The sequence below is a fragment of the Canis lupus genome, chromosome X, assembly GCF_048164855.1.
Source record: "Canis lupus baileyi chromosome X, mCanLup2.hap1, whole genome shotgun sequence".
In the NCBI taxonomy this organism is placed as follows: Eukaryota; Metazoa; Chordata; class Mammalia; order Carnivora; family Canidae; genus Canis; species Canis lupus.
Genome location: NC_132876.1, coordinates 9,151,073 through 9,165,971, shown reverse-complemented (window position 1 = coordinate 9,165,971; position 14,899 = coordinate 9,151,073). Strand labels below are relative to the sequence as shown.

General features: G+C 43.5%; 1 long non-coding RNA gene across 1 annotated transcript in view; it reads right to left on the bottom strand.

Moving 5' to 3' along the window:
* Window positions 1-453: 453 nt before the first annotated feature.
* LOC140628744 (uncharacterized) overlaps window positions 454-14,899 on the bottom strand; it is a 122,193-nt gene continuing 107,747 nt past the window's right edge. Inside the window, exons 5-6 of the long non-coding RNA XR_012026730.1 lie at window positions 3,322-3,581; window positions 454-2,609 (exon numbers count right to left, since the gene is read on the bottom strand). This is a non-coding gene — a long non-coding RNA (uncharacterized lncRNA). The remainder of the gene's footprint in view (window positions 2,610-3,321; window positions 3,582-14,899) is intronic.

Sequence of the window (14,899 nt, the reverse complement as noted above, 5' to 3'; positions counted from 1 at the left end):
GTCCCTACGAGATTTGTCTGCAGAGAGGCATCTGGAGCAAGCAGGCCAATTCAAGCACTCCTCTTGAATTATCTGAAGTGAACTTGAGGAGGGAACAGAAGTCATCCTCTGGTGGGAAGCCTGTGAGATGTGCAGCACAAGAACCGTTGGTCTCCGTGTTCCCCAGAATGTGGAAGAAGCTGAGAGAAAGAGAGTGTCATGCCCAGGGGCACAGGATGGGCAGCATTTGAGCCCCTGACTCCCAATGCCCCTAAGGCCCGCTGTCTTCCCACCTTTTCTTGGTCCATGAAATCCCTCAATAGCCTTCTTTATATATGTATATATGTTTTATTGGAGTTCGATTTGCCAACATATAGCATAACACCCAGTGCTCATCCCGTCAAGTGCCCCCACTCAGTGCCAGTCACCCAGTCACCCCCACCCCCCGCCCTCCTCCCCTTCCACCACCCCTAGTTCGTTTCCCAGAGTTAAGAGTCTCTCGTGTTCTGTCTCCCTCTCTGATATTTCCCACTCATTTTCTCTCCTTTCCCCTATAATCCCTTTACTATTTCTTATATTCCCTGTATGAGTGAGACCATATAATGTTTGTCCTTCTCCGACTGACTTACTTCACTCAGCATAATACCCTCCAGTTCCATCCACGTTGAAGCCAATGGTGGGTATTTGTCGTTTCTAATGGCTGAGGAATATTCCATTGTATACATAGACCACAGCTTCTTTATCCATCATCTTTCGATGGACACCGAGGCTCCTTCCACAGTGTGGCTATTGTGGACATTGCTGCTAGAAACTTCGGGGTGCAGGTGTCCCGGCGTTTCACTGCATCTGCATATTTGGGGTAAGACAGAGCTACTCCATAGGCTTCCAGGACATTTCTCTTTCCGCCTCAGCAAGGATCACGCTGAACCAGGCACTTGCTAGGAGACGGCGCTGCCTGCTGCCACCCGCTGCCCCTGAGGACCCCGGGGCGGACCGGACCCGAGTGGGGCTGCCGTGCACCTGGGCGGGGCTGCGTCACCGGAGGGACCAGTGGAGGGGAGTGCGGCGTTCCCGACCCGCGGTGGAGAAGACTCTGCTTTGGGTGACAGAGGGCCAAGCGTCAAGGATGGAGCAACTCGAATGAACCTCAGGGTCACTGGTGTGGACTTCCCGCTGGACGTCCTAGAGAACCACTGGGAAAAGAACCAGAGGAAATGGCTTTTTTTTTTTTAAGAGCCTCAGTCTCTTGACAGATTTTCTTTGCTTTCTCTGGTGACAGGTGTTTTTCCTTCACTCTCTGTCCCTTTCTTTTTCTTTCCAAGACCAGGTGTTTTGTTTTTTGTTTGTTTTTAAGATCGATTGATTGATTGATTGATTGATTTATTCATGAGAGATACAGGGGGAGAGGGAGAGGGAGAGGGAGGGAGGGAGAGAGAGAGAGAGAGAGAGACAGAAAGAGAGGCAGAGACACAGGCAGAGGGAGAAGCAGGCTCCATGCAGGGAGCCCGACGTGGGACCCGATCCCGGGACCCCAGGACCACAGCCTGGGCCGAAGGCAGGTGCTAAACCGCTGAGCCATCCAGGGATCCCCCGAGATCACGTTTTCCTGTGGGGCATGCTCATCGCCAGCTTGCACAATGGCCTCAGCAGAGCCACGTATGGGAGGGGTGCCAAGGTCCGGGGGGGTGGGCCGCGGGGCGCCTGCAGTCCCAGCCACGCAGCCGCCCACTCCGAGGAGACCTCGTTCCCCCGCACGGCCTGGGCCCGCAGCTTTGCAAGGCCTTAAGGCCCTTTTTGCAATTGCAAACTACTCTCGAGACACTTCCCACGTGCTAGGACGGCGCACGCGTGCCTGGGGCCTGCGGAGACCACATTTGCTTATCGGGTTGCCTCCTCTTCATTGATGGTGTCCCAGGATCCCTTCTTTTTTTTCCTCTCTCTCTCTTTTTTTTAAGATTTTATTTATTTATCCATGAGAGACACAGAAAGATGCAGAGAGAGAGGCAGAGACCCAGGCAGAGGGAGAAGCAGGCTCCATGCAGGGAGCCAGCCGTGGGGCTCAATCCTAGGTCCCCAGGATCACGCCCTGAGCCAAAGGTAGACGCTCAACTGCTGAGCCACCCGGGCTGCCCCCTGGATCCCTTCTTAAAGCAGCTCCTTCTCCTTCGGGGGGTTGGGGTGCAGGGGGTGCTGCCTCACAATTGACAATATGCTTCCAGGAACCATTTGTCTCCCCCCCTCCGCGTTTCTGGCATCTAGCATTCCTCCTGTTGCAGTCAGGAGGGCGCCCCGACTGCAAAGCCGCGGAGCCCAGGCCTGACCCGGGAGCAGGGCCCACCTGTCCATTCCCGCCAGGACTTATGCAGAGAAGGAGCGGAAGGCTCCCAACCTCTCGAGTCCTCGGCAGTCCTTGTCAACTCCGTGATCTAGATTATGCCTCCAGGGAAGCACCTTGGAGACTCCGCTTCCTGTAACACAACGAGGCAGGAGGGCTCTCAAGTCCCAGGCTGGCTACAGCATCTCTAACTAATGGGGACGGGAGCCATCCCGTTGCTTCCACACTTCACCTCCTGAGGCCTTCTCCACGCCTCGGCATCGGCAAGGTTTCCGGCTCCCTCGTCCTTCTAAAGCTGTTCGGTGAAAGAAGAGGGATTTCAATTGTAAAGTAAAAAGGCGCTCTGTCACTTTTATCTTCACTGATTCAAGTCAGCACATGTCTAGAAACTTTTCTGTTATTGGGCCTGCATTTTAAATAGGATGATTCCGAAAAGTGCCCATTTTCCTAATTATTTCAGAATTATGTGGACAGTAATTACCATCTTCCATTAGCAGCACTAGTGGTGGTTAGGACAAATTTCAAATGCATCCAGCAAGTGCTTTACACTAATATGTCTGCTTCATTAACTTCAATCAAAAGACAGCAGTGGCTCCTCATAGCAATAAGTTTGCTTTGATACATTCTCATCAAATATTGATCTGAATAGTCTGTAGGAGTGCTTAGCTGGGCTGTGTGAAATTTATTTACTGAATACATTATTTCTATCCCCAAACTGCCAGTTGCTATCTCAGAAAATCTATTTTTTATGTTAAAACTTTATTAACATTTAGGGAATCACTGTATTTTTTGGCCATTAATCCATGTCTGTAAAAATGTTTTCACTGCAAAATCTTCAGCAGGAAAAAAAAAAAAAAAGAGGCTCCAAATTGCATCAGAGGATAGATTTTTCTTTTCTACTTGGTCTGAAAGAATCTCCCCCCCAACCCACCCCCAGAGAACCAAGTGTGCATAGGAGTGACTGGCAGGCCACCGCCCCTTCCCCCAAGCCCCCCAAGCAGGTTTACCTCAATGTGACTCATATGGCTCCAAGTTACACGCTTTGTTTAATAAGAAGCCCACTTGTCATTTTTTGGCAACTCTTTAATAGAGACACAGGCTTCCGGTATTTAAGACGTCACAGACTCAGGAAGGAGTGGATATTTCTCTTCGAAATGTGTCATGGAGCTCAGCTGCCTCTTCCACATGGGCTCTTGGGTCGCGGCTGTGAGGGTGGCTGAGCAGTGAACAGAATACAGAACAGGAGAAAGAGCCCGGCTGAGGAGTTCTGAAGGAGGACATAGGCGAGGTTTAGTAAATAGGTCCTGACAGTCCTGTAGAGCCAACAAGCGACAAAGCACGGGGCATGAAATGGGAATTAGGAGGCCATTTAGCAATCCAAAATGGCAACCTGAGAGTTGGCCAAGAAAGAAACATCTCGAAGATGCTTCCTACCTGATGTCCCTGGAGATTTGAAAGTGGGGTGGCAAGAGAGTTCAAAGGAAGGCTGTCCCTGCGGGTGGAGGGGGGTTTGGGGGTGAGAGAGGAGGAGACAAATGAGGAAAGTCATTTCCCCAGGGATGAGGCACAAGTGTCCCTTAAGCGCTGTGTGTAGTGACTGAATGGAGAATCAACAGACTCGAAGTCATGAGATGTGAAACTTGAGATGGCCCGGAACTCTCCACTGTTTACTGGTCACCTACCGTGACCACACCTACCATGTGCTAGGATTTGGTTGCCAGATGGTGATGATTGGAACGTGATTTCCAGATTGCCTCTGCTTTCCCTGAAAATTGGTGCGTTCAGCCCGGCTGCCTGTAACAGGCATCAGGAAGTCTGCCCCACGACCTTCCCCGCACCATGGCCAGTGCCCAGGAGGTCTTTTCCTGGACTCTTGGGTGAGATAGGCCTGGACACAGCCGGTAACCGTGGCAAGTCGCCCCTCAAGAAACAGAATGGAGAAGCTTCATGCACACAGGACCAGAGGCTGTTGTCAGACTTTAAGTCTAAGACTGGCACAAGTATTCTCAGCCACACGCAGACAGGGCCTGCCTCTGAGATTGCTTCTCCAAAGGCAAAGGACACTACCAGGGTCTCACACCTTCATGTCCTATATACACGCAAAGAGCTTTACATACAACAACCCCTTTGCGTGTATTAGCACACCAAGTGTCGGGGGGTGGGGGGCTCATATGGCCCCCATCTTGCAGTCATAGAAACTCCAGCTCCGAAGGCTATGGGACTTTCCCAAGTTCATACAGCTAACAACGATCATAGTCAAGACTCAAACACTGATTTCCTGATTCCAAAACAGGCGCTCTTTCAATTATTCCATAGTTCACATCTGCCCAAATGTCCCTACTTTATAGTTTAGATGTGCACAATACATATAATGCTCACACTATTTGTTTGTGTCAATATGACTAATATGTCTATGTGGCTCTTGGGTGATTAATGGAATGCTTGCCCTTTACTGAGTGATCACTTTGCAGCAGGCACCATAGTAGGTATTTTAGAGCTTTAGTCTATTTAATCTTCAACAACTCGATGAGATATGTATTCTGAGTCTCATCTTACAAACAAGGAGACTGAGGCTCAGAGATTAGATGTTTGGTTCAAGGACACATAATGAATGTGCAAGTCTGCCCTTTCTATTATTAAAAAATGCCTCATTTCTCTCCCTCTCTGTTTCTCTCCCTTACTCTTTGTCCCTCTTTTTGTCTGAGTATGTGTGTCTTGCTCTCACTGCCATGTAGGCTGTACACTGTGCAATTTCACTGTCATCCAATAGAATATCAAATGTATAGGTGGTGGGATGTAGTAGACAGGCCAACAGAGGACAAGCAAAGGTAACGGTATCCTCTTTGGCCATTTTAGTGACTGAGCTGAAATCATCTTTCCTTGTTCACTCTTGGCAGTTCTGAAAGCAATCTTGAAGAAAAGAAAATTTGGGGAGGAGGCAAATATTTTGCCTGCCTGATAAAAGGTAGCTTCCTTCAGTGCAGCAGAGAACTATATTCAAAGTTGGGAAGACAAGCTAAAATTGACCATGGGAGCTATATATTTATCTAGAGAGGAGGGAATTTTTTTTAAAAGCATGCAAAACGGCTGTAATAAAAGAATACCAGTCATTCCATTTAGAATTGTGTTGTATGTTGTGGAAAATTAAATGGGAAACATTGCTTGTTACCTTGCTGTTACTTCAGAATTACACTGAGACTCTCTTGAAGGTTTATAATTATAAATCCAAAGGATCATTATCTTGCATTAGGGTGGATAATTACTGGCCTGATTTGGATCAAGGTGAATTCAGCTTCTTTTCATCAAAGTGTGATTATTCTTTATCTGAGCCCCTTCCAGGTCTAGATTCCCTTTGATAGAAGGGGAGAGCATGCATTCTTTCCAAAAAGTACATATATTTATTGAGTAGCACAGGTCCTTAATTGTAAACTGAATTTTTCTTTCCTGGGGTCACTGGAGGATTGCACTCCATAATTGAACAATGCCTTAATGAATGTAATTTCGTGGCTCCACTTGCTAATGTGACCAGTTCCTACTGTTTATTTCATTTCAAAATTGGACGCGATCAGATATGGAAACATAATTACACAGATTTCCAGACCTGACAAGAAGAAAGCTTGTGGGTATGTAATTAAGAGAGAGGGGGAAAAGTTGACCTACTTTTTCTGAGTTTCAGGGATCAACCTGTACATCCGACTGTGGATCAGTTCATCTCCTTGTCTATTCTTCTCCTAATAATCCTGACCCCATTTTCTATTGTTTGCACTAATGAATTAATTTGTAGTCTAATTCTGTTGATTTAGAAACCCAAATAAATGAGAGATTTGAAAGTGTCAATTAAGCAATCTGTGGAATTCCCATCACAAAGATTGCTTTGTTAGCCTCACTCTGCATCTAGTATGTGAAATTAATTTGGGGACAGGGGTAATGGGAGCAAACGGGTGCCAGTTACAGGGTCATTGAAAGGGATGATTCAACTTAGAAACTGTCAAATGCCACACTTGAAAACTGGAAGTCTTCTTTATTTTAAAGAACTGTCAATTTTGAGATTAATTATCTGGAAACAGTCAAAATTCTTGATGGCTCTCCTCTTCATAAAGAATACAAATGAAATTCCTTATCTCTGTGTTCAAGGCCCCAATCTAACTTCCAGGAAAGGAGCAGTTTGGTGGAAATAATGTGTCTGTGAGGCCTACGGGACATCCAAATGGAGGTGTCTGGTAGGCTCTTAGGAGCCTGAGGCCTCAGACAGATGTGTGGACTAGAGACCTGTCTGAAAGTCATTAGCATACAAAGCAACATTTTCTAACAGAACTCTCTGAAATGATAGAAATGTTCTGTATTTGCATTGGCTATGGCCATGTGTGGCTACGGAGCACTGGGAATATGGCTAGTGGGACTGACTTTTATTTCCTTTTAATTAATTTGTATTTCAATAGACACGTGGGGCTAGTGGCTACCCTAGCAGACAGCGCAACCACAGAGAGAGAGTGAAGGCCAGTGAACAAGGAAATTGCCAGGGTTTGTGCAGAAGAGAAAAGAGCACCTACAATACAATGGAGGAATAAGCAAGCATTTTGGGGATGTGCGTAGAAAGGGACCCCCAATGGGAGATAGCCGTAGAGCTGCAGTGGGAACACAGGAAGTCTGTAGACGGTGGGGAAGAGACTTGCAAACCAGAGAGACCAAGGTCAGATGCTGCTGAGAGGCCAGGCAGATTGAAGGTTTTATAAGGACCATGATTTACTCTTGCAATGGTTGCAAAGCAGGTACGCAAAGATACCCAGAAGCATGTCCTCCCCGAAGAGACGTAAAATGCTTTGGAAATTCTTGTTTGTTTTTCAAAGACGTCTCAGATTTTGTTTCTGAGAATCCTCTCCCGTTCCAGTTAAGACCCTGCTTGGTGACGGGATGCTAATGAGTAGTTTCAAAGTAACCACTTGTTTGATGAAATTTAACCATTTGGGGGTCTTTTCAAAGCAGTTTATGTGCTGTGTGGAGCTAGCTATAAACTTGTCTTGAGGATGGATGTGGAAACTGTATTCAGCAAAAAAGCCCAAAGCAATAACATGGATATTTTTTTGACCATCTATTGAAGTCCCCAAGGCCTAGGCTGTGCATCGCTGAAAGGAAAGCCCTTTGAAATCAATGCCCATGTCTTTCAAGCAGTGCCTGAACCCTCTTCGAGTTGTCCATCTGCCATTTCTTTCCTTGACTAGTTTGAACTCTTTACAACTCCACGTAAGATCCCCACGGTTCACTAACTTTTAAAGAGCAATATTTCTTCCCCACCTCATTTTGTGACGACTCACACAATGAAGCCACACAACTGAAATATCTTGTCTTGAGCTCCAGAGCTTTCAGTTGAGTAAAAAATAAGCCATATAGATCTCCCCTCAAAAGCATTCATTGTGCAACAGTCATTCAAGGGGAAACACGAATGCAGACGTTTTAATTCACTATCCAATCACTCCTAAGTGATATGTCCAGAGAGTTCTGTTTAGTAAGCACGGCTCAAAGATCTGTTTTCTCATTTCCCAAGTGTATGCACCCCAATAGCTTCCCCTGCCACTCATGGTCTTCCCTGGTGATTTATTCCAACTACTGTCTGACCCTGATGAATTCAGTCTACTGTCTTACAAACACCAGCTTCACAAAAGCACTGGGATTTGACAATTTGAAGCTCTTCTTTTAGCTGAAGTATTACCATGCCCTCTGCAGTGTAACAAACCAAAGCAAGATGTGTGAATCTTTCTGGAAAGTGGAACCTCACATTCACTTATTCCCTGGAGCCTTCCACAGCCATGCTAATGGATGTGGAAATTTAAAAATAAAAAGATATTTCAGGGATGCCTGGGTGGCTCAGTCGGTTAAGGGTCTGCCTTTGGCTCAAGTCATGGTCCCAGGATCCTGGGATCGAGCCCTTTGGGTTCCCTGCTCAGCGGGGAGTCTGCTTCTCCCTCTCCCTCTGTCCCTCCTCCTGTTTGTTCTCTCTCTCTCTCTCTCTCTCTCTCTCTCTCATGAATAAATAAAATCTTATAAAAAAGATATTTCATCCCAAAGGTGCTAAAGGGACAGGACAGAAGGTCAACAAGAAGCTAACTAGTTCTTTGGAATATGCAGTGATAGAGCCATGCAAATAGTCATCTATCACTTAAGGTTTTTCAATGTTTCTCTGATGAGAATATGTCTAAAATAATATTATCAAGCTCAAGTGTAATTGGTATGAGTTTTCACCAGTGCACTTCAGGGCTAGTAACTTTTTCTTTGTTCTTTTTTAAATCAGGTAAATCTAACTTAGCCCCCATCTGTTACAACTGATAGGAAATTCAATCTCAGCAGTGCTTTGGGGGACTCCCTTTCCCATTGGGTTTAAACAGGAGACAAAAGTGTTATTCAGTCCAGAAAATGTAATGATGGGCCTCTGGTCTTTAGTCCATCGTGGACCAGCCTACTCATTCAGACACAAGTGGTTCTCTCCATTCCCTTGGAGGAATGGAAGCATGGAAACTTGACAGTGCTTCCAAGCTGAAGCATCTATTGCCTGGCCTTCCCATCCACTCCACATAGCCATCTTCCCATTGGAGATTTGCACAGAAGCAGAGAACAAGTATCTTCCACTCAAGGAATTCATTACCAAAACTAAACCCCAAACCCACTTGCTATCCCTAGGGGAATTCACTGAGCATCACAGGACACGTCACTCATTTTTGGTCCAGGCAGCAATTTCCCTTTCCTCAAATCCAGCATGATCCCTTGAAGGATCTAACATTGAAACCTACAAAATCTGAATGCAGAGGGGAGTAGTAAGCCTAGACATCTGACATCAACCATATCAAATTTGTGTTCCCTTTTCTAAGAAATATTTTGTATTGCCCATTTTACTATGCTGAAATGAAAGTCACACATAATTAAATCTACATACTCACATACTTAAGATAAAAAAATAATGAGAGGGATCCCTGGGTGGTGCAGCGGTTTGGCGCCTGCCTTTGGCTCAGGGCGCGATCCTGGAGACCGGGGATCAAATCCCACGTCGGGCTCCTGGTGCATGGAGCCTGCTTCTCCCTCTGCCTGTGTCTCTGCCTCTCTCTCTCTCTCTCTCTCTCTGTGTGTGTGTGACTATCATAAATAAATAAAAATTAAAATATATATATAAAAAAATAATGAGAGAAATGTCTCATAAAACGGAAATTAAATAAAATAAATTAATGAGTGAAAACAAGTTAGGATAAGTAATAACAATCTAGACAGATTCACGTATGATAAGAGAAAAAAGAGAAACCACCTTTATTGTAATGGGAGTAATATGCCAAACAAATCACACACTCCAAAGAGAAAAGGAGCAAGGATGCTCTTCTCACAAATGAGTTGGTCCTCATTTTTTTTTTTTTTTTGGTCCTCATTTTTAAGGGTTATCAGATGGCACACTCCTACAGGGTAATGATGAAGTATCACTGAAAACACATTGTCTAATGTGAAATTCCATCACATTCCAAGGTCTATATTGTAGTCTCTCATACATGAAGAGACCTTAGAGAGCATGTCTTTCGGTAAACAACGCAGGGATAGAGAGAATACTTGAAAAGGAAGCTAATAGTGGGAATGCAAACTGGTGCAGCCACTTCCAGAAAACAGTATAGAGGGTCCTCAAAAAGTTAAAAATAGAACTACCTTATGAGCCAACGATTGCACTACTGGCTACATACCAAAGGATACAAAAATACTGATTGAAAGGGATACATGCATCCCTATGTTTACAGCAGCATTATCAGCAACAGCCAAATTATGGAAAGACCCAAATATTTGTCGAATGATGAGTGGATAAAGAAGCTACAATGGAATATTGCTCGGCCATCTAAAAGAATGACATCTTGCCATTTGCAATGACGTGACTGGAGCTAGCAAGGATTATGCTGAGCGAAATAAGTCAGAAGAAGACAATTACCATATGATTTCACTCAGATGTGGAATATAAGAAACAAAACAGATGAACATAGGGGGCAAAATATAAGAGGCATACCAGGAAACAAACTCTTAATGATAGAGAACAAACTGATGGTTGCTGGAGGAGAGGTGGGTGGGGGATGGGCTAAATGAGTGATGAGTGTTAAGGGAGGGCACTTGTGATGAGCACTGGGTGTTGTATGTGATGAATCACTAAATGTTACACCTGAAAGGAATATTACATTGTATGCTAACTAGCTGGAATTTAAATAAAAACTTGGGGAAATAAAAGGAAGTCAAGGTGCCTGGGTGGCTCAGTCAGTGAGGTGTCCAACTCTTGCTTTCTGCTCACATCATGATCTCAAGGTTGTGAGATCAAGCCCTGCATCAGGCTTTGTGCTCAGTGGGGAGTCTGCTTGAGATACTCTCCCTCTCCCCTTTTTCCTGCTCTCGCTCACATGCTCTCTCTCTCACTTTCTCTCTCTCTCTCAAATAAATAATTTTTTAAAGGAAGCTAATAAAAGAAGCTTTAGAGAGGTTATGCTAGACCTCCAGGGACAAGATCAGAATGAGATTGAAAACCAATAGGCAACACCAATGTTAAAATTTCTATATGAAATGTTTACAACCAAGATATATGATTAGAATAATTATTGTATAGCCATAATAGTATTAATAACATACTTAAAACAACCTTTGTGGATGAAATTTAACGAAATCACTGCAATTCATATATCTACTAATTTATTTCCATTGAAAGGACTTAGAAGTAATATTGTCCTTTTACTGATTTCCATATAGCAGTTACAATTGCAGATACTGATATATCAAATATGTCTAGCAGAATTCATATTACTATCTTACCTTGTGATGTGGTAAACGAATCTCGACAAGTTTCAAACAAAACTAAAGACAGGGTCTCCCATTTTTGTTATGGAATTTTGCATCTCTTTGAAATTTTAATGGTTATTAAAATATGAAACACACATTTTAGGTGTTTCTATACAACTGAGTTTAGTTCATCACCCTGATAAAGTTTTTACACCCACAATAATGTTCAGTGAGGACATTAGAAAATAGTGCAGAAAATAGCAAAATTTTTTGCAATGCCTGCTCTAGCTTTGCAGACATCTAGGCTGCCTGGCCGCCACTCACTGAAGGCTAGCACTGCTTCCTAATCTCCAACCAGAAGCACTCCAACCCACTTCCAAACCGCCTTCTGGTGGTGGCAGTGAGGTGGGGGAGGAGGGCTATACTACCCAGCTTAGAATAAGTGGCCTACATCTTAGAACACTAGGCTTGAGTGGGGGTGGGGCAAGATTACCTTTTGATTTTGCAAATTTCCTACAGCAAGAACAAGACAAAAATTAGTCTCTCAACACACCATGGATTGTCTCATTATACAGGTCATAGAAATAACGAAAGCAACAATACAAACACCCAGACCTTATGTCAAGTTTAGCATATCCAGGAAGAATTAAGCTGCCTTCTCTACTCCAGCTTATCTACCCATTTCCACATTCATACCATGGACTCTGTTATTACCTGAAACTGTGCTGCCACACAGAAAGCATTGATTCAAACATTCCATCCTTGAACCCTATCTCTAACTCTAAGCTGGCTTAAAGCATACCCATTGTGAGTTTTAAATTAGCCCCCACTCCTAATGTCATTCAGTCCATCAGCTTCTCTACTTTCTACCTATTGATCAGTCCTCTACTTTCTTCACTGCCCTCTTTATCCAGCTTAGATTCCACATTCTATCACATCAATAACACTACTGTCATTATCCTAATCTCCCTCGCCCATCTGTCTTTCACTGCACTTATCTGGCAAATCCCAACAAGAGCTAAATTCAAACATCCACCTTTTCTCTCCCTGCAATGAAGAATCCCAGGGCTGCAAGAGAAAATTTTAAAATAGTGCAGGTTCGTATAGCTATAAACTTATTATCACGAACCTTAAATAAATCAATCTTCAACACTGCCAAGCAGTCCTATTATATTTCTCTTCTCAACTGACTCTTCCACTCTCTCCAAGGTCTATTTCAAGCATGATCACCCTCTTCCAAAACACTGACCCCACCTCCTCTTTTCTTTCTGTAAGATGATCTTGTCTCTTCCTTCACAAAGGAAATAGAGTCCATCAGACAAAAAGTGCTTCACTTTTTGCCTATCAAATGTTACAAACTGACATGCCTCTGCACTAATCTCTGCCTTCTTCACTCTTGTTAGAGATCCCCTTCTTCTTTAGTCAAAAAAAAATCCATGCAAAAAGTGATCTCCCAATGTGCTTCCTCGGCTCCTTATCTATATTTTCTCATGTAGGTTTACTCCTTAACCCATTCCAATCTGCCTCCCATTTGTACTACTCCACTCAAGTTATTTCTGTCCAAATCACCAATGTCCAGCCAGTAACGTTCTGGTGACATCACTTACTCTGAATGAATTAGTTAACCTGTAAGTTTTAGCTATTTCACTGATAGAATTAAAATATGATGTATCACCCAGAGTTCTTAGATTGAATGCTATAATATGAACGGACATTTTAGAGAAATATCTGGAACAGGGAATAAAAGCTCCTTAAACATCACCTACTGCTAGTAGTAGTAAGCAGCAGCAGCAGCAGTAGTAGTAGCAGCGGCACTGGTAGTAATATTAATAAATCCAATAAGCAATCATTACCTCTTCTCCTATGTGAATGCTCAGCCTCTTTGACTCAGTTAACCACACAAAATGCTGGCTTCCAGCTTTACTGATTTATAAGAGTGGCTTCATAATGCTATTATATTTTCTTTTTAGCCCAAATGATATATGCTTGCTCTGACAGACACATTCTATTTTATCTGTGTTCTCTGAGCACTGTGGGAACATAGAGGGTATCTTAAACCTTCCTTGGAAAAAGCTACGGTTCCTATTTGGGTCTTCCAGGAAACTAGATACTGAGCAGTGTCACAGTATTTGTTTGTTTGCTTGGCCCCACTGCACTCTGCATCCTCAACTCACCTTGAGCAGCTCAGAGACTTCAGGGTTTGATCATTTGATGCAAAAGACATGTGATCTGTGGATGATATATTGCAAGCTCCTTAAGGAGAGGAACCACGACTCATTCGTCTGTATGCCCCACGGCATGGGACACAGTGCTTGACATATACCAAGCCCCAATAAATGTGCTTTGAATCAAACTTAAATTGGAAAGAGCAGATTGAATATTCAACTTGACATTCGCTAACATACTTTCCATGCTTAAGATTTAAACTGATCTTTAGAAGGCCGTCTTCTGCTGATTAAGCATCCTATTTGCTAAAATGCTGTCTTTCCTTTTCTTGGAGCTAACATCGAGAGTGTTTCCCATCAGTCCTCTTTATAGAGCATCTATGCCCTGAAATAATTAGTATACTCATCAGTCTTATTTAGATGTTGCCATCCCCGGTTGGCAATTTTCATTTCGGGGCATCAGCAAAAGGCTTTAGATGCCATGACAGACTAAATAGATGTGGGGTTAGAAACTCCAAGATGCATCAAGTTCAGGCAATGGAGTAAAGGAACATATTTTTCCTTTGAGTGAGAATGAGGCACCGCTGGAAGCAGCACACCGCATAGCCTCTGAAGCCTTTCGTACGACTCTTGAATTGTCTCTACCGAGGACTCATGCACTAGAAGCAGTCAGTCTCTAAAACTTAAAATGACACCAACTCAGGCTGAGTGCAGCCATTGGACTAGGCCTGCATGTGCACATGCGCAGGTGCGTGTGTGTATATATAAATGTGAGTATGTGCAGAAAACATCTCTTACCAATGAAATATTACACAAAACCCCCAAAATATAAATCAGAAAATAGAGCTGGCCTTTACTGAAACCCAGCATAGGACCTGGAGTCTCATCAGCACAGCTATTTCCTTGATCCACCCCACAGTGGCCCCTGCAGCACCTTCACAGAAGCCAAGGACTCTGCAGACAGTTTGAAAGCTGTTGACCTTAGAGGATGAATTTTAAGAAATATGAGGTCGAATTTTTTTGTTGTTGTTGTTGGACTCCTACAATAAAAGCACTAAGGAATTCAGACTACAGTGATGCAAGATGCTCCACCTATTTATGACATCAGCTCTTACTATAAGAAGCAGCCAAACTGCAAAGACAGAGGTATCTTGAGCTTTGCGGTGAAAGTGGAGAAAAAGAATGCACCTGCCAAGAAGGCAGAGAAAGGGAATATATGAGATGAAGAAGGAAAACAAAGGAAGGGTTGTACTGAAAGAAGAAAGAAAGAAAGAAAAGAAAGAAAGAAAGAAAGAAAGAAAGAAAGAAAGAAAGAAAGAAAGAAAGAAAGAAAAAGAAAGAAAGAAAAAGAAAGAAAGAAAGAAAGAAAGAAAGAAAGAAAGAAAGAAAGAGAAAGAAGAAGAGTTGTATCATAAAAGCTTTTACTTTTTCTCAAAAAAAGAGGAATTGGTCAACAGGTTGAATGTTAATGAGAAGTCAAGTAAAAATGGATTTTCAAATATTTTTTAGATTTGGTAACAGAGCCCATTAATACCTTTAGCAAAAGCTGGTTTGTGACACAATGGGATGGCAGTTAGATTGTGTTGGGTTGAAGAGTGAATAGGAGGGGAGGAGGTGGAGGCAATGAGTATAAACAAACTAT